The 23207-nt window shown below is 45.5% G+C and overlaps 1 protein-coding gene across 1 annotated transcript in view; it reads right to left on the reverse strand.

The window, feature by feature from the left end:
- Positions 1–23194, reverse strand: part of SUSD6 (sushi domain containing 6) — a 98345-nt gene extending 75151 nt beyond the window's left edge. Inside the window, exon 1 of the mRNA XM_077767098.1 lies at positions 22909–23194. The gene's annotated coding sequence lies outside the window, so the exon portion shown is untranslated. The remainder of the gene's footprint in view (positions 1–22908) is intronic.
- Positions 23195–23207: the final 13 nt, after the last annotated feature.

Raw genomic sequence — 23207 nt, forward strand, 5'->3', positions numbered from 1 at the left:
CCATGAAAAACAGAAAATTCTGCTTTGGATGAGTAGGCAGTGGGAGCCAATGAACACTCTTGAGCAAGAAACATGACCTACGCCAATTAAACAAGTATTTACTAAAGGCCCACTATGTGAGAGGCACCAGAACATTTAGTCCTTGCCCTCAAAGGCCACCGCCACCATGGAAAAGGATGGTAATACTACCTCTTCCACACATTGGGCTTCTTTTTCTTAGCTAATCTCACTTGAGATAAGAACAATGTCATGGAAGAGGAACCTGGCAAGAGAGGATAAAGCAGCCCAAGAGGCTAGACAGGGCGATGTCTGGCCAGTGTGGTGGTAACAGAAACCTACAGAAGAAAGAACTGGCAGGGCCTGGTTACTGATCAGAAGGAGGGGCTCAGAGAGGAGAGCCATGATGACAAATAAGTCAGAGAGCAGGAAGCCTTGGGTTTCAATTCCCAGATGGTGACATTATTTCGGGCCATGCCTTCGCCCCCCTCACTGCCAAATGCTGAGGTCAATAGCTCAGCAATTCTTCCTGTTTCTGGGAATGGGGGTTACACATTCCATCCTGCCAGTCTGCCCACGGTCTTTTTAACTGGTTGTGATTTCCTGTAATTCCCAGTCGCCAGGAGGTGAAGAGGATCGATAAGGAGAAGAGCTGACAATTCTTCTGACCATCACAACAGTGAGAAATAGATCTCAACAGCCCTGCACTAAAATTTTACTGACAGCTTTTATTCTGGGCAGAGGAAAAAAAGGGGGCGGAAGCATTACATTTAAAAGGCCCTGAGGCAGTGTTCTCCTCACCCCAGGAGTTCTCCTCCCTGGCAGAACCCTCCCTAGGTGCATTTAGTGAGGAGGAGGGATGAGACAGAGAAGCATCAACCCTGAGAGCCAGTACCATGAGAAAAGAGAGGAAGGAGAGGCCCAAGAACCCTCACCACCTGGCTAAGCGGAAAATGAGCACAAAATCAGGAGAAGAGGAGTGACATAAGGAAGGCCAAAAGTGCTTGAACACGCGGCATCACTGGAAACAAGGAGCTGGCCTTCCACATAACCTCTTTGAAGGGGAGAGGGCAGCTGGGGACAAGGGCGTTGCCAAGGGCTTGTCCCAAAGTGGGACTGCCCACTGTAAGGCTGAGCCACAGGAGGGCCACCCTGGCTGCCAGGAATGTGGCCCTCCTCTCCAAGACCCTGCCCCTCTGCCACCCCTGACCGCCCTAGACAGAAGTAGCACAGTAAGAGATGACCATGGGTGACGGCTGGAAGGGAAAGCACAGGCTTTTCTCCCTCCATGATTGCTAGTAACCTGTACGTCCTGAACTTTCTTCAAGAAACAAGTATGACTTGAGACTTCTCGAATTTTGCGATGTGTACTTTACAAAGGACAAGTAGAATTTAGCCCTCTTTCCTAACTATTAAACAAGAAAAGAGAGTACAGACTGAATGAAGAACATTGTCAGCTAAAGCAACTTGGTGGATTCTCTGACATTTTCTAAACAAGCACTTCCCTCCCACCTGCGGTAGATGCTGATGGCTTGAGCACAGTCATGCTTCACACAGGGACCTCAAACAACTAAAATAACATGGAGTGTGACCTGAGAATATCTGTTATGGCAAAGCGTCTTCCCAGCACTGTTTAGGCTTCCTATGGATGGCAAAAGACCTTTTTATAAGCCTGTGGCCTGGCTGTGTCGACGGAGAGAGGGACACAGACCCTTAGGACAGTAAGAGTAGCATCATTATTATTAACTAGCACTTGACTGCTTAATCATCGTGCATGGATCTAAGGATTTTCTAACATTTGATTTAATCCTCACAACCTTAAAAGGCTGGTATTATAACTATCTCCATTTTTAGACAAGGCACAGAGAAGTTAAATAACTTGCCCAAGGACATAGAAATTCATGACACCAAAATTATGAAGCAGTCTCACTTTACAGCACACAATCTTGATAAAGGTTCAAATTGGTTCCATGTTAAATGTGTGCATGTGTGTTTGAGAGTGAGGATGAGAGCAGGGGAGGCAGGGAGAGGGAAGAGGGGAGAGAGAGAGAGACAGAGAGACAGAGAAAGAGGGAGAGAGAGAAAGAGAGAGAGAGAGAGAGAGAGAGAGAATCCCTTGACCCTGAGGATCATGACCTGAGCTGAAATCAGGAGTTGGATGCTTAATTGACTGAACCACCCATTCACCGCTGATGTAATTCACGTTAAATACTGAAGTTATCTTGGATGTATTATGGAATAGGAGGCAAAATTCCCATTCATTATCAAAAGAGAATAGGAAGCCTTGAAGACTGTTCACACTGCTACTTGCAGCTGTATACCCTCTGGAGGTGGGCTCAGACTCGACTCTACTTTAGAACCCAAGCTGAGGGAAGCATTTTACATGTGAATACCAGGACCCCACTCACTAGAGAATTGACCCCAAGGTATAAGGACGGTATAAGCACACTTTGAGCAACACTCCTTTTGGGGCATTCTAGAAACTTCTGAATCTGCTGGAAATTTGGGAACTAGGTCACTAGATGTTGATGGCTAATTCCCCTAAACTGCTAATGAGACAGGCACTGTATGTGAAAAGATCTGTTGAAAGAGTGGAGTAGACGGAAACAGAAATTCAGAGACATTAACTCCCAAGGCTCTCTTTACAGACCTGCATCTCACGGAGAGACTGCCCTCCTCACAATGTGCACGTTTGCCCCCAATCTTCCACATCTGAGATAACCCGGCTAGAAGGTGCCTCAAAAAATGAGCTTGACTTCTCTGGAAAATAAATGCTAAAGATGGATACACTGCATATTAGTGACTTGCTCACTAATTTAATCACTCTGATACCCTTAATAGAAACTTCAACAGAGAAAGGCTGAGGGAAAGAGGTCTTTTTTGTGTGTTTTTTTTAAAGCGTGTTCTTTAGAAGTCCCAACACAAAGCGCAAAGCACCCTGCCTGGGTCTTTGCCCTCATTTGTAAATTGAATAAAGATGTACTCACTTTAAGATTTGTCTCTGTGTTTTATTTAGTCTGTTTGTAAGTGCCCATGAGCATACATAAACACCAATTTTGTCCTTCCTCCTTGGCTTAAAGTATCTATTTCAATTGGATTACTATACAAGAGATATGGCTCCAAGTTCAGAAACAGTTTCAGTAATTAAAAAAAATTTTGTTATGATGTTTGTTTCTGAGACAGAGAGAAACAGGCATGAGTGGGGGAGGGGCAAAGAGAGGGAGGCACAGAATCTGAAGCAGGCTCCAGGCTCCAAGATGTCAGCAGAGAGCCCGAGGTGGGGCTTGAACCATGAGATCATGACCTGAGCCAAAGTCGGATGCTTAACTGACGCTTAACTGGCCTTAACTGGCCGAGTCACCCAGGCGCCCCAACAGTTTTGGTAATTTAATTAAGTTGTGTAGAAATGCTAATGCTTTCTTGGGCACCAGGCTGACCTTTCCCTGCTCCTTTCTAGTCTCTAAGGGAAGTCCTGGCTGCTGCCTCCCCTTGGGATAGGACTCTTCTCTTGCCAGATTTCCACAGGGTCTTAACGGAGGTCACAGAGTGTGGTCTGGTTCAGACTAACTGGGTCTGCTACTTATCAGCCATGCCATCCTAGAAAGATTATTGTTGTTGTTGTTATCCAATCTGGTATTAATTCTCACAACTGTTAAATGAGTATAAGCAACCTACTTCAGAGCTGCTGTGAAGATTAGAGAAGCTAATACAAATAAAGAACTCAGAACAGTGCCTGACATGTAGAAAGCACTTGCTACATGTTACTTTTATTATGAGTCTACCTTCTAATATTAAGAAGGTTTTACAAAAATCTAGAGCTTTATACTTTTCAAAGCAGTCTCAATTCATTATTGCTACAAGCAGTCCTCACATAAATAACAATTTAAGTTAGACAAGACAGAAAATATGTGGGCATTTCCCACTATAAGGAAGAGGAACTAGTCTGACCATGGGAGCTCATTACTCACTAGCCTCCTCACTGAGCTGGAGACCTGTCTCAGTCATCTCTGTATTCCACCTGCATACATACTAGCAGGTATCGATAAATCAGTGTTGAACTGGACTGAACACAGGGTTTGGCCATGGTATATATAAACAGAGCAGCCCTAGCCTTGTGGCAAGGAGCTGGGCAGCAAGTCTGAACCATCATTCTAGGGAATTCTGGCTATCCTGAACAGAGAGACAAGATGGCCACCTTTCCCAGTCCTAACTCCAACTCATCTTCGAGAGAAACAGAAGGAAAGGGAGCAGCCAGAGGTCACTTGGAGGTAAATGACAGAAGTGTCCCTGTTCAACCTCTGAGGAAGGAGAGAGCCAGGATAATATAAGGGGCACATTACCACGCCCCTCCTGCTGGGCCAAATGGGGATCCATAAACTCAGCATCTCAAAGGCAGCCTTTCCATAACTGAAATGGGAGTTGCCTTTCAGTAGAGGACAGGCCAGTCTATAAATACCAGGGATTAAAAGGCTTCCTGTGGGGCCAACTGCCACCTGCCTAAATACAGAGATGATCTGGTCTTCCATTCCCCAAACCAACCCCACAGAGCTTCCCGGAGAGAAAATACCCCCCTCCCAGTGATACCCCAATCTTTGGTCTTTCCACTTCAGTTTTATGTTTGCTCACCAGCCTCTTCATCCCAGACCGTCACCCAGGGCCACCTTCTCCCGCTGAGCCCCTGAGCTGCAGCTCCCACCTGGCCCTGACTCTCTCTCTAGGTTTTTGTTCTGTCTCCCTCATCAACTCATCCTCCACTCCAACTTCCTAACCCACATATACCTTATCTGCCCTGAAAAACACAGGCTTTGGAATCACTCCAACCTTGGTTCTTGCTCCAGGAGAGTAAGTTACAGTACTTAACTTTTAGAGCTCAGTTTTCTGATCTAGAAAGTGAAGACAAGCCCACGAAAGTACAGAACTCAGCACAGTGCCTGGCACAGAGCACATGCTCCCCACATTTTTCTGCCTTGTCCCACTCTCCACCTTTTTCTTCTTTCTTTTCTGGGGGAAAAAAAAAAAAAGACAGAAATAAAAAACCTTTTCCGGCTTCAGTGACTGTCACTGTTCCTAGGTATCATGTGTGCTAGATCCAAATGTCTTAACCCAAAGAAGTCACTCAAATTATCAACATTTTAGCCACCAATGTTATCTATGTAGCAGGAACATTCTAGGCACAAGGTCCTACCAGCAACCTTCAAATTACACTGGAGAGAGGACTGGTTACCTTATCATCTCCCCACCCCACCCCCCACCACAGATGCCCCATCTGGTGAAGAAAGTAACCAGAGGGGATGAAAGGAAGACACAGAGCTGAGGGTCACTTCTAGTCAGAAGGATGGGGTAAGTAAAGGCCTCTATAAGGTAAGGGCAGCAACTCCACATGCAACTGAAACCCCAAAAGATAGATTCCCATAATTCCACATTACATATAAAAATGTTTAATTAATTCTGACAGCAAGAACAGCTGCTAGTTTTACTAGAAACACCATCTGGTTCATTCCTGATAAGGCCCAAGCATGACTTCACATAGGCCAGAGATTGCCTACAATATGGTTCCCCAAAGGTGGCATCCTAGATGACAGCTCCAAGGCAGCATGCCATCCCTCTCTCCCCGGGGCTCGGAAGCTGCTCCTGCAAGTTCATGATTAGGCCTGAAATAAACCCAGAGCTTGGTTCTTTTATATCTTGGGAGTATGTCCTCCAAATTTTCCAGGCATCACACTGGTCAACTCAACATATGGCCTTATGACAAGTCATCAAATCACTCTGTGCCTCACTTCCTATAACTCTGAAGTGGCCATAAGTTCCCCCTCATTTCCAAGCATCAACCAGAATTAACTTAAACGGGTCTATCTTCAAAAACCAGATAAATACTACAGAAACATAACAAACAGCTGAAAACCTTGTATTTTAGAGGAGCTTTCACACAGTGGTTGGTAGCGTGGCTTCTCCACTGTAGAGTCTCATTTTGTGATTAGCTAAGATTTAGAGGGTCCTTTCCATGAGGTCTTTAAGCTCCTCCAAGGATCTTCCTTTTGCCAAGCCACAGGAAGCACTTTGATGTACTTCACTGAAGGCCTTTAGCCAGCCACAAATGAGGAAAAGAAACGGGTCTGGGAATCAGAGCAGACTCACCTAGAGGTGCAGAGACTTGACTGGTATTAAGTACTGAAAAGTGATTGCCCTTCAGACCCTGCTGTGAAATTATACAACGTGAATGCAATACCTACAGCAAGTATGTATTCCAAAGAAATACAGACCACAAGGTTTGCTAGCCACCACTAAATGCAAATTTGGAAAAAGGTGCATTTGACACACATGAAAACAACAAAAAAACTATGAAGTTCAAGAGTCTGTATAAATACACATACTCCTTCCAGTCTACTAGGCAAATTTAGATTGATAAAACTTTTGACATCGCATTGCCTGTATTTTTCACCAGATGGTAAGTATTTCATGACCTTTAGGAAGAAAGCAAGGCAAATACTGTGAAGTCTGATGAAGAGAAAACCAAAGAAGCCAGAGTGAGAAGTGTACTGTACAAACCCAAGGTGACACTGGTGGCATCCGCTCTGACCCCCTACGTCTGGGGATGAGCATCTCCCACTTTCTGGAAACAATTTTGGGCAGAAATCACTCAGGGTTTTGTTTTCTTTGTTTTTGGGGGGAAGAAGGGTTTCCTCAAAGTGTGAATACATAGAACAGGAGCCCACAGCAGCAAAGCTAAAGACCTCAAAACCTATTTCCCACCAAGTCTAATAATTTCAGCCTAACCAGTCAGTCCCACTGACAGGCAAGGCAGGCATTTATGGAGCAGGTGAGAAGTCACATCAGTACCAGAGTGGTATGGAGTAAGGTCCTCCCCTAGAGAGGCTGAGCCCATCCTTGGGCAGGCCTTCCAGGATGAAGGAAGGAGATGAGCAGACTCAGGGCTGTGAGGCTGGCAGCGTGGACTCCGGCAGGAGGGTGACTGATGGACAAGGCCCTTTCTGTTGCTAACTCAACATGTGGACTTAAGACAAGTCACCAAATTACTCTGCCTCCCTTTCTGTAACGCTGAGGTGGGCACATCTCCCACCTCACTTCCAGCATAGCTGTGAGGATAATAGCCACTAACAGTTAATACTTACTGAGCACTAACTTCATGCCTTTACTAGCACTAGGCTAACCTCTTGATAGGTCTCCCCCACACCCTCTCTACGTAGTAGATACTACTGCAAATCTCCATTTTCAGTTGAAGAAGTTGGGACTTACCAACAAGACTTATCCAAAGCCACACAAGGCAGATGGAAAATTTAGCACTATAAAAGGGTCAACCACAAATTATTATCCCTTCTTCCCCAAATAAACTGCCATTTGTGTATTTTTTTAGTTGTCAGGCACTGTACCTGGTATTTTAAATACCCCAATTTATTTGATTTTCATAATAATCCCAGGAAGGGAGGGGCACCTGGGTGGCTCAGCTGGTTAAGCGTCCGACTTCGGCTCAGGTCATGATCTCGCGGTTCGTGGGTTCAAGCCCCACATTGGACTCTGTGCTGACAGCCTGTTTCAGATTCTGTGTCTCCCTCTCTCTCTGCCCCTCCCCTGCTCATGCTGTGTCTCTCTCAGGAATAAAAAACATTAAAAAAATTTTAAAAGAGAAAAAAAATAATCCCATGAGGGGATACTTTTAATTAAGTTACATGTGCCAATAGTCAAAAATTTGAATGACACAAAAAGAAAATTTAACAAGTCATAGTTTTCCTGTTACCCCCAAATTCATCACCCCAAAATTCCCCACAGCAAGTAATCATTAATATTTTGGCAGCTACCCTTCTGGAGATGGGTAGTGTTAATTATATCATCTCCATTCTGTAAATGATGAAAACGAGGACCAGAGAGGTTAAACGTGCTCAAGGTGGTACAGCTGGAAAATGGCCGAGTTGAGAGAAAGTGGGGTCAATCCGAGTCCAAGGCCCTCTGTCCTCTACTTGTCTCCCACTCGGTACCCACTTCTTAAAACAATCGTCCATTTTCATTCACCACAGGAAGGGGGGACTATGCCTGGCCCACAGCCAGTCTTCCTCCTCCACTCTCCCACCTGGATGGAAAAACCACAGGGCTGTCCAGGCCCAGCCTGTCCCGGGAGCATGCGCGCTGCCTCCCGTCTGTCCAAATCCAAGCTGTCATGGGTGAAGCTGGACCTCCAAGTCCAACCTCCTCACCGCCCACACTCTCATCTCTGCCTCTGGAAACAAGGGCAGGACAGCGGGGAAGAGGGCTTCAAGCCTCACCTACAGGAGACCCTCGGTCCCCTTGTCGGCAGAAAAAGGAAAGATGTTCCTTCAGGGGCCCTCATGAGTTCTCAGCCGAAGACAGTCCCCCTCTGGAAAGTGTTTACAGAGCTGCTCAAAATCCCCATCACAGAGTCCTTAGAATCCAAAGAACTCAGAATTTCTTCTCTGGCTTACCCCCAACTGTCCCTTCTAAGAACACTAAACCTGCATGGATTTCTAGATACCAGGGCTTTAACTCTACGGACTCCCCCCTCCTCCAAAAATAAAAATAAAAGTCCCTTGGCCAATACGAAAATACTTTTCCTTAGTCAGGAGATGAAAGCTGCCTTCCAAATTTTACACACTTCCACATTTTTGTCCCATCAGTACAGAAAACCATACTGATGTACTGACCCTGAGAGTGCCTATGCTGAGACTGAGTAGGGGAAAAGGAAGGGGGATGTTATTTCGGTTTCCATGAGCAAGTTAAAGTTTATGGAGTCTGCAATTCCAGGAGGCTTCCTTTTCCCAGCATCAAGTACCAAGGTTTGATTCGGTTGAGCCTCCAGGTGACTCAGTGTCACTGATTACAAGTACAGTGGATGCTAAATGTCTACTGGTGACCAAAGGCCTTGGCTTTCCCATTTGTAAAGTGGGACTAAAATCTTCCTCACAGTATTATATGGCATCTTATGTAAAAGCATTTTATAAAATGAAAACATTTTTATTGCTACTAATATGGATGCCCAGCCTATGTAGTGAACACAGAGGAGACTTAACCCAGCACTTCCATCCTCCAGGGGCTTAAAATCTGAGTAGAAAAGACAAACCAAACTACTAGAGAAACAATACAAAACATCTGTTAGGCTATGTGCTACAAAGAATCTCTGTGAGGAGGGAAGGGCAGGGGAGGGGAGGGGAGGGATGTCTGAGTGGCTCAGTAAAATACCCAACTTCAGTTCAGGCCATCATCTCACTGTGGGTTCGAGCCCCATGTCTGCCTCTGTGCTGACAGCTCAGAGCCTGGAGCCTGCTTGCTTCGGATTCTGTGTCACCCTCTCTCTCTCTGCCCCTCCCCAGCTCGTGCTCTGTCTCTTCTCTCAAAAATAAACTCAGGGCGCCTGGGTGGCTCAGTCAGTTAAGCGTCGGACTTCGGCTCAGGTCATGATCTCACGGTTCGTGGGTTCAAGCCCAGTGTCGGGCTCTGTGCTGACAGCTAGCTCAGAACCTGGAGCCTGTTTCAGATTCTGTGTCTCCCTCTCTCTCTGACCCTCCCCTGCTCATGCTGTCTCTATCTCCCTCTCAAAAATAAATAAACCATTAAATTTTTTTTAAAAAAATTAAAAAAATAAATAAACATTAAAAAAAAAAAAAGAAACCCTATGCAGAGATGATTAAATGGGGAAGAGCTTTCAAGAAATACTTATTCAACTAATAAATAAATTCTGATGCACTGCTTGAAAAATACCTACCTTGTTGCTACTCACAGAAAAGTTCTAGGAACACCAAAGGCTCTGAAAATCTGTTGTTGTTCACATAGATCCAAGAAAAGCAGTTAGCATTTGTAGAGAGCAACCCTTCTTTCAAAGATAGGATTTTTCTCTTTTTTAGAGTATATTACACTTTTTAAGAAAGGTTTACTTATTTTTGAGAGACAGAGAATGCACGAGCAGGGGAGGAGCAGAGAGAGAGGGAGACAGAGGATCTGAAGCAGGCTCTGGACTAACAGCAGAGAGCCGGATGTGGGTTTCCAACTCACAAACCACAAGATCATGACCTAAGCCTAAGTTGGACACTTAACCAAATGAGCCACCCAGGTGTCCCAGAAACGTGATTTTTCAAAAGCATGCACAGACCTTCAAAGGAGATGATCCATACATGTTACTACAATTCCAGAAGTAATAGAACACCCCTCCACCCCAAAAAAAGAGCTCAGTCCTGGAGAACAAACAGAAACAAGGTATCCCACTACTAACTTCTTCCTTGACTGTAATAGGATTCACAGTGGATGCTAAAAATACATTAAGTAAATAAGGCCAAACTGTAGATATACACTTGTAGGTTGGATTTAGGGCATGACTAATGCTGCCTGAGGCTTTTGAAAGACACAGAGTTCTAGAAATAAAGACCTATGCCTAAAAATTAGGGTAATTCTGGTTTGGATCCAAATTCTTTTTTTTTTTCTTTAAAGGTTTAAGTGTTATGTATTTTGAGGCAAGGAGGGGCAGAGGGAGAAAAGAATCTTAAGCAGGCTCCCCCATCAGTGCAGAGCCCAACTCCAGACTTGATCTCACGAACCATGAGATCATGACCTGAGCTGAAATCAAGTTGCTCAACCAACTGAGCCACTCAAGTGCCCCTTGGATCCAAATTCTTAAAGGGTCCTATAGTTTGGTTTTCATTGGCCATGCTAAAACATTGGGGAAAACCTCCAGTCTTCTTCCTTCACCTCCTCCCACCTCCATGGTTTCTGAGCAGTCGTCTTTTCCTACTACCAGAGTAAAGTTGGTGAATGTTAACCGCTTTTTATCATCTTGTTTATATTTATTTTTCACTCAAATCAGGTCCCCCTCCAAATGTCTCTTTCTAGAATTTCATCAGTAATACCATTCTTTCACTCCTTGTCATCAGGGCTCTTGGCCTCAAAGTCGCCTTGCTCTCTGATCCTTTTTGGACTTTAATCCTCTCAACCTGGTCAATCACTTATCAACCAAGTAATTCAGAGCTGAGTACAAAGTGGACAAGACCATCAATGACCTCAGGTCCCTCCCAATCTCAGCCTGAAACCTGGGCCAACAGAGAGACCCATAGACGTAAAATATATACAGGACGTGTGCTTATTGCGAGTTTTATTTGTGCCAGTATTGTATTAAGTCCTTTACTGCCCCAGCAGGGTATAAAGCCACAGACAGATCAAGAAAAGAGATACCACAAGTCAACATTTACATCTAAAATTGAGGCTGATGGGAGCTGAGAGAAAAAAAGATTCCCTAAGGAATTCAAACTATTGATCCTATTTCCCTTCTTCCAATTTCTCACTGTAGAATCTATACCCGCTTTTCTCTCTTAAAAAAAAAAAAAAAAAAAAGCACCCAACTTCAGCTCAGGTCATGATTTCCCAGTTTGTCAGTACAAGCCCTGCATCAGGCTCGCTGCTGTCAGCACAGAGCCCACTTCGGATCCTCTGTCCCCCTCTCTCTGTCCCTCCTCTGCTTGTGCTCTATCACAAATAAACATTTAAAAAAAAAAAAGTACATTTACAAAACATATTTCAGGATCAGAAAAAATTTGCACAATAAAAACTGATTAAACAAAGCCTGTAAACAAGAATTCTTACAGCAGACCAAACTCTAGCTTACCCTAGCTTACTCTGCAGGGAAAGGCAGTTTGCTTTCTTGCCTGGAATGCCAGAGGATTCTCCAAGGATATTTTTCAAGCCTACCTCTCTTTCAGGGTGACTGCTGGACAGGAGGAGGTTATTGAAAAAGTCAGTGTGACTCCTTCACAGTATCAAATTGAAAGTCTACACAACAGATTCCTCCAATGCTACTTCAGGTTAAATAACCAGTGGGTATTCTCCAGGACTGTTAAGGCCATGAAGGCAAGAACTGTGTCCATTTTGTTCTTTGTTTAAAACTGTATACCTAACACTAACCACAGGCATTCACTAAATACTTACCAAACAAATAACTAGACTTACTTCCTTTTGGTTTCTGCACCAACCACCTACCTAACTCCCACCAGCCTGACATCACAGCCCAACCAGATTATCAGTTTACAGATTATTATGACTTGGAGGTGGATGTAAAAGGAAAAAGAGATGGACCAGTGAACTCGTATGAAACCCAGAGCCTGTTTTTCTTGCCATCCCACTGTGTAATAAGCAAATTCCCCACAGAACTGAAACGAGGAGGTAGATGGCCTTCCCACAGTACAGTTTCTATTTCACAGGTAGATTAGAATAAAGGACTGATAAAGGTGTGCATCAGCTAACATACCATTTGTTAATTCTCTAGAAATGTCTTGAGTGGGCCAACTGAAAAAGCAGCACCCACTGAGCGGGAAACTGCTCATCACTGGGCACCCGGGTGGTGGATCAGTTTGGTTAAGTTTGGGTAAGTGCCGACTTTGGCGCAGGTCATGATCTCACGGTTCATGAGTTTGATGACTACATCCGCTCTGCATCGGCAGCTCAGAGCCTAGAGCCTGCTAGGGATTCTGTGTCTCCCTCCCTTTCTGCCCCTCCCACACTCACGCTCTGTCTCTCAAAAATAAATAAAAATGTTTAAAAATTTTTTTTCCAAAAAAAAAAAACTACTCACCGGCTTTCCAGGGTGGAGAAAGCTAGCATATATGTGACCTCAGCCTAAGAGGCCTGGCTCCTTCCGGACCGATTAGAAACACAGTTAGAGATATGTGCTCACACTGCAATCAGAATCACAGTTATGAAGGGTTCTGGATTGCTAATGGGGTGAGGGCAGAGAGCATCAGTGCTCCCAGACAGCATGTTCCCAATTATCAGGAAGTCCTACCACACCCAGGATGCCGCCAGCACCTGCCACTGTCCCACATGGGCAAGAGGGACTCAAAGGGGAAAATGACTCAAAGAACACATCCCATTGGCCTAAAGCAAGTGGTATTTTGTTAATTACAAGGAAGCACAATACAGAGATAAATAGTTAAGCAGGACCAACCTAAGCACAACAATGCCCATTTTCTTCCTCAGAAGTGGACTTAAGGACTCATTCCTCTTTGTAATTTCACTATCAGATTCAAAACCACAATCAAAAAAGGACATGAATCCTAACAGTTTGAATCCTACACTTTCCTGGGCTCCAATGCCCTTTCCTGAGACAAGCCCAGAGGAGAGAGAAGTTGATGGTACAGGGGCAGAAAGAGCACTAGACTAGGGACCAGGAGTCCTGGGTTCTCCCCTAGCACCGTCACCACTCAGAGGAGTCAGCGCCGAGCATCCATTTCCCATTCTTCCTTTCCACAAAGTGAGGAGGTAGGAAGAGACCATCCCCAAAGTCCCATCCTTCAACTCTAGCATCTACCGGACCTAGAGTCTCTCTCATCACATACTTGGTTTGCTTTGCAAGAAGTTTTGATAGTATCTGGAAACTATATTCAAGAATTTGAATATTCAGTTAAGAATTCTGTCTTACCCTACCCCATCCCAAGGACTTGGGAACAGAATGCACATTACCAGGTAGAGTACACTCTAAAATTCTAAAACTGTGGCAGGGAAGTTATGGCTGCATACATTCAGATTTATACACATACACACACAGGAACTTTCTAGAAGGACAGATCCTTGGGCTTGGCTCCAGGTACAAGAAACTAATACAGGTCCAAGAGAAGATAATTCAAGTTCCTACTTTTTGTCTGGCTTACTGGACAAAGGGCATGTGCCCTGTGCCCCACATTTCTCTGAGGTGGAAGCATCCTGATCTTCTGATTTAAAAAAAAGTAAGTGGCCTGCACACATACACTTTCAAGAGTTTCTGGTAGTGAACTAGGTGTAAAGAATGCTGGAACAGCTACTGATCATGAATGCTAGTAGTTCCAATTAAGACAAGGGCGAAAGGAGGCATGGCATTATTTCAGTTATATGGCTGGAATGGTGTGAAACCACCTAGGGGTAGGTCCTGTGGAGGAAATGGCACTCCCAGCAGTACCATCTGTTCCTCTCTGTGTCTGGCATGAGCTATATTTTTAACCTCAGGTGCAACCAAGGTCCGCCACAAAGAGCCTGTAAGAGCTGTTCTAAAGAGCAGTCTATCTCAGACCTATATTTAAACCACACTCACAGTCCCTCTCCCTCCCCCTTACCTTGATGGTTGGCCTTCCATTCCAGCCTACCAGAAGCCTCTAGGCAGGTACACACAACCCTGGCATGGAATGTTTCATAAGGAAAGGAAAAGCTTCTGAGAACTATAAATTACATTTGATAAGGAAGGCTCTGTGGGGTTCATGGTAAAGTTCACTCCATAAAACACAATGATGCAATTTAGAACTGAGACTTCACACTGAAAATCTTTTTTTTTTTTTTTAAAGCAGCAGTACACGTGCACTGAATTTAGGCACTACTGCATCTGTAAACTCTCACTACTGTTTAAAGTTCTGCACTGAAGATTTGGAAACAATGCTATTTTTAAAAACTTTTTTTTAACTTATTTATTTTGATAGAGACAGAGAGAGTGAACAGGGGAGGGCACGGGGGGGAGAGGGGGAGACAGAGAGGGAGAATCCCAAGCAGGCTCTGTGCTGCCAGCACAGAGCCCAATGTGGGGCTCAGACCCACAAACCTTGAGATCATGACCTGAGCTGAAGCCAAGAGTCGAAGCTTAACGGACTGAGCCACCCAAGTGCCCCTGGAAACAATACTATTATATTCTTTTTTGTTTTTTTTAATTTTTTTAAATTTATTTCTAGGAGAGAGAGAGAGACACAGCGTGAGCAGGGGAGGGTCAGAGAGAGAGGGAGACACAGACTCTGAAACAGGCTCCAGGCTCCGAGCTGGCAGTCAGCACAGAGCCCAATGCGGGGCTCGAACCCACGAACCACGAGATCATGACCTAAGCGAAAGTTGGACGCTTAACTGACTAAGCCACCCAGGCGCCCCAATACTATTATATTCTTACACACATAATTCTTCCCTTCATTTTCTTAGTAGCATCTTTTCTTAATTCAGGGCAATATCCTCAACAACACAGGACCAAAGTTCTGCTATAAGACTGTTTTCCCCCAAACTATATAACCAAGTAAAATGTTAACTCTGAAATAGAAATATGGATGCAGCTTTAAAAATACATCCCTAAGAGGGGGCACCTGGCTGGCTCAGTCAGTAGAGCATGCGACTCTTGATCTCAGGGTTGTAAGTCTGAGTCCCACATGGGCACAGAGATTACTTTAAAAATAAATCAATCAAATCTTTTTTCTTTTTTAACATTTATTTATAATCGAGAGACAGAGCATGAGCATGGGAGGGGCAGAGAGAGGGAAAGACACAGAATCCGAAGCAGGCTCCAGGCTCTGAGCCATAAGCACAGAGCCTGATGTGGGGCTCCAACCCATGACCGGTGAGATCATGGCCTGAGCTGAAATCAGACACTCAACCAACTGAGCCACGCAGGCGCCCCCAATCAAATCTTTTATTTTATTTTTTTAAATGTTTGTTTATTATTGAGACAGAAAGAAACACAGCATGAGTGGGGGAGGGGCAGAGAGAGAGGGAGTCACAGAATCTGAAGCAGGCTCCAGGCTCTGAGCTATCCCCACAGAGCACAACATGGGGCTCGAACCCATGAACTGTGAGATCATGACCTGAGCCAAAGTCAGACGCTCAACTGACTGAGCCACACAGGTGGCCCCCCAATCAAATGTTTTAAAAAATAAAATAAAATGCCTACACAAAACTTTATACATGGGTGTTCACAGCAACATTATTTATAATAACCAAAAAACAGAAACAATCCACATGTCCATTACATTGCTGATGAATGGATAAACAAAATGTGATATATCTATGCAACAGACTACTTATCAATAAAGTACTGATATATGCTAAAATATGAATAAAACTCAACAACAGTATGCTAAGTGAAAGAAGCCTATTACACATTGTTTATGTGAAATGTCCAAACGGGTAAACTATAGCGAGAAAGAGATCAGTGGTGGCCCATAGGCTACAGGGATTGTGAGGAGCTGGGAGTGACCACTAAGGGAGTTTCTTTTCAGGGTGATAAAAATGTTCTAAAATTAGGGGCGCCTGGGTGGCTCAGTCGGTTAAGTGTCCGACTTCAGCTTAGGTCATGATCTCATGGTTCGTGGGTTTGAGCCCCGCGTCGGGCTCTGCGCAGACAGATTGGGGCATGGAGCCTGCTTTGGATTCTGTGTCTTCCTCTCTCTCTGACCCTCCCCTGCTCATGCTGCCTCTCTTTCTCTGAAAAAAAAAAATTTTTTTTAAATTATAAAGAATCTATTTCTCCCTTTCTCTCTCTGCCCCTGCCCTACTTGTGCACGCTCTCTCTCTCTCAAAAATGAACAAACAACAAAAAATTTTTTAAATGTTCTAAAATTAAAATATGACAGTTGTACAACTCTGTAAATATATTAAAATCTACCTGATTATACGCTTTAAATGAGTGAATATTATGATATATAAATTATGTCTCAATAATGCTGTTTTTAAAAATTATGACAAATGAAATGACCCCTCTGAAAAAAAAATCTCCTTGAGCAAATCTTAGAAATAATCTAGATAGGGGCATCTGGGTGGCTCAGGTGGTTAAACATCCGACTCTGGATTTCAGCTCACATCATGATCTCCCGGTTCTGGAGACTAAGCCCTGGAGTCAGCTCTGAGCTGACAGCACCGAGCCTGCCTGGGATTCTCTCTTCCTCTCTCTCTGCACCTGGCCCCACCAACATCTGCCCATGCATGCACGCATGAGCATGCTCTCTCTCAAAACAAATAAATATTTAAAAACAAAAAGAAAAAAATAATCTAGGTATATGAAAGGCTATTTTTTTAATGTTTATTTTTTTCAAGTTTATTTATTTTTGAGAGAGAGCTCACATGTGTAAGTGGGGGTGGGGTGGGGCGGACAGAGGGGGACAGAGGATCTGAAACAGGCTCCACACTGACAGCAGGGAGCCCAATAGGTGGCTCAAACTCGTGAATGGCTGAGATCATGACCTGAGCTGAAGGTGGATGTTTAATCAACTGAGCCATCCAGATCCCCCTATTTATTTACTTTGAGTGAGAGGGAAAGACAGAATCCCAAGCAGACTCAGTTCTTGATCTCATGAACCTGAGATCATGACCTGAGCTGAAATCAAGAGTAAATCACTTAACCAACTGAGCCACCCAGGTGCCCCAATGAGAGGCTATTTAAATTATAGCTGAGCTATGTGATGCAATATTATAAAGCCATTAAAAATAAAGACTGTATGTCATTACAGAAAAATATTTATTATATAATGCTAAATGGAAAAAACAGAACTCAAAATTAAATGTACCAGGATTCCCAACTGAAAGAAAAAGTATGATGGATGAAAATGATGTTTGTGGTAGGATGGTAGAATCACAGTGATTTTTTTCTCCTCCTCTATTTTCCAAGCTTTCGGTAATCTTATCCCAGTGTATTAACAAAATTTAAAAACTAAAGTAGCCCTAGTCTTCTCCCTGACAGTTTGCCTAGGCTACCACTTAAAATGCAAAATAAGCAAAATCACCTTGTTCTCTTTTTCAAGTTCCCTTTTTAAAAACTTCCACCCACTTAGTTTATTGAGATCTATTGAGAACAGCCCAGGGGCGCCTGGGTGGCTCAGTGGGTTGGGCAGCCAACTTCCACTCTGGTCATGGTTCGTGGGTTCGAGCCCCGCGTCGGGCTCTGTGCTGACAGCTCAGAGCCTGGAGCCTGCTTCAGATTCTGTATCTCCCTCTGTCTCTGACCCTCCCCTGCTCATGCTCTCTCTCAGAAATAAATAAAACATTTTAAAAAAGAGAGAGAGAGAACAGCCCAAAGAAGGAAGAACGGGATAAACAGTCCTATCCCATTCCCAGAAGCCAGTTTCATTTTACTGGCTTTGTCAGTAGCCCAAGCCTAGTCTGGCCAAAAACCTAGCAGAGAAAGTCTAGACATAGGCCAACTCCATGCTCTGATCTCAAACTTCTGTGGGTGAAGGCAAGTCAATGCTGGCAGGAGGTTGGATTTGGAAAGATTAAACTTTCCCCGTCCTTAGGAAAGGATGGTAAGAAAGCGGAGGTTGGGAAAGAGCCCCTATTTATATCTCTTCTCTGAGGTTTTTATGTCCAATCTCCAGCTACAGGAGAAAAGAATCCTGAGTCACTGAATTTTTCACCACAAAAGATCCTCTTCTGAGTAACAAAGAACTGTCAGTCACCAACTCTGCTGTCTGCAAACCCCTGAGAACCTATTACTGTCTTCAGGAACCCAGGCTAACTTTCCCCAAATCAGGCAACAGGACTGTACCCAAAACAAAACAAACAAGAAAGTTTGTACACTTGTACATGTGTGTGGGAGGGGGAGTACAAGGAGGGGAGAGTACATTTAAGGGCACACAGCTCTCAAGTAATTTTAAGGATCTACTAACACTGGCGACAGTAACAGGGAACTACATCTGTTTCTGCTTGAGAAAAATGCTTCAATAATACCCTGTTTCGAGAGTACTGCATGGATTCCTGGCGCGCAGCCTTCAGCGGCTACAAGGGTGCTGTTTCCCTCTTGTGAGACATAAGGGCCCCGGAAGGAGAATGCATCCCAGGCAAGAGCAGAGCCGCCTGGGAGGCCCGTCCACTTCTCACTGCAGCTGCTACCTTCTCTACTGCTGCTGTAACCAGTACCTTCACAGAGATTCAAGTGTCCCCAAGCCCTGACAGAAGCACAGGTGGCCATTCACAGCCAAAGTGACCCAGATCAGCACCACTGGAGGTCTACCAGCAGAGTGGAGACTTCCACACTCAGGCAAGAATCAGAGGATGAGAGAGCAAACAGGGAAACCCTGCTGGTTTCTAGGCCAAAGGACTAAAAGGGAAAGAAAAAGGACACCATCACAGACACACATGAGCACAAAAAAAAAGGACACGTCCACAGGTGTCTGACGGGTTTTACTGCTAAAATCTACCCCTTATAAGAAGTACCTCATTCCCCAGGTACACCTCTACTTTTTCAAATAAAGGTTTTACACAGAGACACGAACTTACAAGCATCCAAGGGAACAATGGCTGTTGCCTTGAATCCGAGCCAGAGTGGGAGGGATCAGATCTCAGATGCTCAAGGACAGTCACCCCACCGCTGTGCCATCCTGAAATTGCTTCGTTGGTCTCAAATTCACAGCTGTTAGCAGCTTCAAATAAATACCCATCACAAAACCCCCAGCCCCTACCTCAATTTGCATCCTTTCCTTCTACCGGTATGAAAACAGCCCTCCCACACTGCAGCCATTATTTTTCACTGCTCTAGTTTCCAACTTTCCTGTAATGTGGCACCATGCCTTAAGAGTATTAATTTTTTAGGGGCGCCTGGGTGGCTCAGTCGGTTAAGCATCTGACTCTTGATTTCGGCTCAGGTCATGAGCTTGCATCCGTGAGAGCGAGCCTGTCGTCAGGCTTCGTGACAACAGTGTGGAACCTGCTCCTAATTCTCTCTGTCCCTCCACTCCCCGCGCACTCTCTCCCTCAAAATAAATAAATAAAAATTTTTAAAAAGAACATTAATTTTTTAAAAACCATTCCACTAAACGAACCCTCACTACAGTGGGATATGTGGGCAGCCCCTAGGCTGGAGCCCTCTGGAGGAGAAACCAGGTGAGACTGTCTATTACCACATATGTATTTGTCCTAATGCTTACCCTTAACCAAACAGTCCTAATCCTCAACACTCAAGTCTGCTTTCAATTATTTGTTCTTTCTCCTCTATTTCTTCTTCCTCCTACTGCTTAAGAGAACGCCCCGAAACAAGACTTCCCTAACTGTCCAAGAAGACAGAAAAGGGAAAATGAATCCTACTGGTCAGCTTCAACTGGGAGACCACAAGTCACTTCAGGAGCTCAGTAAAATGCTTCCCGCATGGCAATTACACAACCACCACCACTGGGTCTGCGGACATTCAGGCTTCCCGGTGGGTGCTACTCGGTACATGAACTAGAGGGGAAAAACAGCACTTCTGCACCTCCCCCCCTTCCTTCTCCACCCGCAAGCAGTTCTGCTAAAGATTCACAGCTGCACCGGTTTTAGGACAGCAATAAGTTAGATTAAGTGACTCTAATTTTTTTAAAGATACTGTAATTCTCCAAGCCCAGAGACAGACACCAGTACAGCGGAGGCTTGAACAGCACAGGTTTGAACTGTGTGGGTCCACTTCCAGAGAGATTTTGTGTGGTACAGTATCGTAATGTATTTTCTTTCTTGTAATTTTCTTAATAACGTTTTTCCCCAGCTATTGTACTAATGCACCACGTAACACGTGTAACATACCAGACAGGCGCTCATCAACAGTTTATGCCATCAGTAAGGCTTCCTGTCAACAGCAGGCTCTGAGCAAAGTTTGCGGGGTCAAAAGTTATACAGAGACTTTCGACTGCATAGGGGTCGGTGCCCCTAACCCGTGTTCTCTAAGAGTCAACTGTAGCCGTAGTTACCTGGTTGTCAACACAGCGAAAGACATGGAAAAAGCACAGGAAAGATTTAAAGCATAAGGCAAGTTTTTATCTGGGAGATGGAAAAGCACAGAGGGAGAGAACTCATGCTTAGTAGCAATAAACCTGAAATAAGTTCTTACTCTTAAGAAGCCAGGTCAACTACTACCTTCGGAAAGAGCCTATGTGTGTAGGGAGCCGGAGGGTGGCTGCAGAACTTGCTGCCCCAGCAACAGTGAAGGAGGAAATCCCCTGCCAGGAGACGCACCATTACATAAGAGCACAAGTTCAGTCACCACACGTCGGGAGGCCCGCCAGGAAACCAGGCAAGTGCCGAGGTCTCTTCCTCGTGCCTGCCTGCATCTTTACCACCTCATTCTGTCTTTCTGCTTCTTTCTGTTGCCTGAATTCTGGGCTTTGAGAAGGCAGGCCTCAGCAAATAAGGTGAATGCTGCCATCTGACACTGGGTTTGCTCTCAGGGTTTAAACATTTCGGGGGGACGGGGAGGACAGCCCTACTCTGAGCACCCAGGGACCTGCACCCTCCCCCAGCTCAGCTTATAGGTGAGGATTTGTTTCATATGCCACGTCTACTACAGTATCCAAAAAGTCACTCTGCGGATAGGAAGTCCACAGGCTTCAGACCAGGAGCGTCCTCTAACTTAACTTACAGGACAGGAGTTCCTTAAGCAGCAAATGGTCGCCAATGAAAATTAACAACATAAATCAAAATACACAAAGATCGTGAACTCCAGGAGGACATGGCTGGATTCTCATGGATACTGAGCGGAAGGATGAATAAGCAAATGATTATTGTGCACAAACCATAAATGTGTCCCTGGGAGAGTTAAGGATGCTCCTGATCTGACAAAGAGCCTGAAGAAGTAGTGCTCCGAAAAAGTTCTAGAAGTACTCCATTTTCAATTTTACCAAATGGTAAGCAAATCAGAAGCTAACAGTATAATCTAGCAGTTAAAGTGTGGGCTCTACCATGAGCTACTTTTATGAATCTGGGCAAGTTATTTGTTTGGCTTTGGTTTCAACTGAGAAAAAAAAAGGAAATAATAACAATATCTAGGGGCGCCTGAGTGGCTTAGTCAGTTAAGCGTCCGACTTCGGCTCGGGTCATGATCTCACGGTTCATGAGTTCGAGCCCCAAAGTGGGGATCTGTGCCGACAGCTCAGAGCCTGGAGCCTGCCTCAGATTCTGTGGGTCTCCCTGTGTGCCCCTCCCATACTTGTGCTCTGCCTCTCTCTCTCTCAAAAATAAATAGGCATTTAAAAAAATAGTAACAATACCTACCACAAAAGTCTGTTATTAAATGAGATCAAGAAAGTAGCTCTTGGTACAAAGCTCAGCACACAGTCCTCAAGAACTGTTCCCATTATTGCTGGTATTGTTGTTTTATTAAATACCTCTGTTACTCAGGGGGGGGTAGACCTACTTCCGCTCCTCCACACAACCAACTGTGAAAATGTTCATTTCTGGTTGAATATGTATCTAGCTAAAAACGCAAAGCCCCAAAAATTCAAAACTCAATGCCACGAACATGTCTCTACTAGCCTCCACTAGATGGTGACAATTTGGGTGTGGAATTCCCAAAACAGAAAAGGTATGTGCATCATTCATTCAGACGTATATGTTAAACCAGAGGAATGAAAAGAGCAAGAAATGAATTTACCCCTGCGAAGGCTGGAAAGCCACACTTCCTACTCTACTTCTGCAGATCTAGAAAGGGAGTAAATGCCTTGAGCTGAGCAGTTTTACTGCACCTCCGTACAGAGCTCGCACCAGCCCAGTTAGCAAGAGCAACAAAACCCAGCGAGCCGCCGGCCACAGAGTACATTCTGTGGGAACAGCAGTATCAGGCCTCGTGGCCAAGACATGAACTTCCCCCTAACCAGCCAAAGCCTTGATTTTGACTCCTCTTCCCTCCTGAGACGGACGGTCCCACCCCACCCCCTGCTAATCTCGTTACAGGTAACTTTCCAATTCGGCGGCCCCACAGCGAAACCCTGCGGGGGAGTCAGACCTCCACTAATATTTGGAGTCCCTAAAAGCCTGGAGTGAAAAAGAAAGTCTACATATATAAACAGGAAGTGGTTTCGGGGAGTCTCGGCCCGGATAATAAGTAAAGTTTTTGAGATTAAAGACCAGACGAGGCGCGGAGGCTCCAGAAGGCTCCGACGCTCCCACACACGGGTTCCAACATTTCCTCAGGAAATCCACCGTCGCCCAGCCAACCCTGCCCGGCGCAGGACCGGCGGCTTTGGTCGGCCCGAGGGAGAAATAATAGTAGTAAGAAAGGGGGCCTCCGCCTACCTTCTCTCCCGCGACCCGCCAAGTGTGGTCTCCGCCCTGACTCCCGGGCAGGGAGCGCGACCCCCACGCCCGGCGAGGCCAGGCGGCGCGCCCGGGTCCCGGCCACCAGGTCGCAGCCGGAGACCGNGGCCCCGCCGCCCCCGGGCCGCAGTGACAACTCACCCGGGGAACGGCACCGCGACCTCCGCGAGGGGGGCGCTCGAAGCTTCCGCGGCGCCGGGATCCGCTCCGCCGCCTGCGCGCTCCCGCAACCCTCTCGGGTCTAGGCGAGGCCCTGCGTGCCTTGTCTGGCTGGCGCTGGCCCGCGCTGCGGGAGGAGGCAGTAGGAGGCTGGGGGCGACGCTGTCGCCGGCTTAGGAGAATGGAACGCGGTGGCGGCGGCGGCAGTGGCGGCGGCAGCAGCTCCCGCGTCACTGGCCCAGCTGTACCGCGCGGGCGGGGGACGACCGCGGAGTGCGGGG

The sequence above is a fragment of the Crocuta crocuta genome, unplaced genomic scaffold (assembly GCF_008692635.1).
Source record: "Crocuta crocuta isolate KB4526 unplaced genomic scaffold, BGI_CrCroc_1.0 scaffold55, whole genome shotgun sequence".
In the NCBI taxonomy this organism is placed as follows: Eukaryota; Metazoa; Chordata; class Mammalia; order Carnivora; family Hyaenidae; genus Crocuta; species Crocuta crocuta.